A 905-nucleotide genomic window follows, 5' to 3' on the forward strand; every position below is an offset into this window, starting at 1 on the left:
TTAAGTGAGATGATAGTGATGGTGGTGGTGGTGGTGGTGGTAATGGAAGAAGTTGTGGTGGACAGGAAACAAATTTCCTCCCTCATATATATACATATATATATATATATATATGTGTGTATATATATATATATATATATATGTCTTTTTACTTCCTATTGTTAACCATTTTACTCTTGTATTAAATGAAATTAAGGCTGGTTAATTACTACTACTACTACTACTACTCTTATTCCTGCTGCTACAACTACTACTACTACTACTACACATAGATGTCTGTGTAGGTGAGTGGTGGGGAGGTGCTATTCTGTTGCTATGACACTTCCACATAGCGTGTTTCTATGATGAAGAAATAGGTGCATAGGTGGCAGAATAATCCAGCAGGAGATTGAACCACTCTCTCTCCAGCTCTAACAGATGCTAGTAGCAGCGCCTTGATGAGGGAGTTCCCCTCTACAGACTTGCTGTGCTTGTGTTGAAGTCTGTTTGATGTCCTGTTAAAAACAAGCAGTCCAAGCACGTGTGCTCTCCTAAGTAAATCCCAGCTGCGATGGAGGGAAGATGTAGCACTTATGCCCAACTCCAAGTACCTGTTGTGTACTGGGGTCGATCTAACCAGTGGTCCCCCCCCCCCAAAAAAAAATTGGGGTCTTGTGCCTAGAGTAGAAAAGAATATTCTAAAAATAAACTGTCGCAACATCAAAATCTTGACTAATTCAAAACTATGTGAGGCTTATTGGTTGGAGCATCAAGCTCAGAATCATGGGGGAGCGTGTTCAATTCTCAGACCGGGCTGGGTGTTGTGTTCTTGAGCAAGATACTTTTTCATGTTGCTCTGGTTGAGTTGCAGCATCACTGGTGCCAAGCTGTATCAACCTTTGTCTTTCCCTTCGATATCATCGGTG

The sequence above is a fragment of the Octopus bimaculoides genome, chromosome 27 (genome assembly GCF_001194135.2).
Source record: "Octopus bimaculoides isolate UCB-OBI-ISO-001 chromosome 27, ASM119413v2, whole genome shotgun sequence".
In the NCBI taxonomy this organism is placed as follows: Eukaryota; Metazoa; Mollusca; class Cephalopoda; order Octopoda; family Octopodidae; genus Octopus; species Octopus bimaculoides.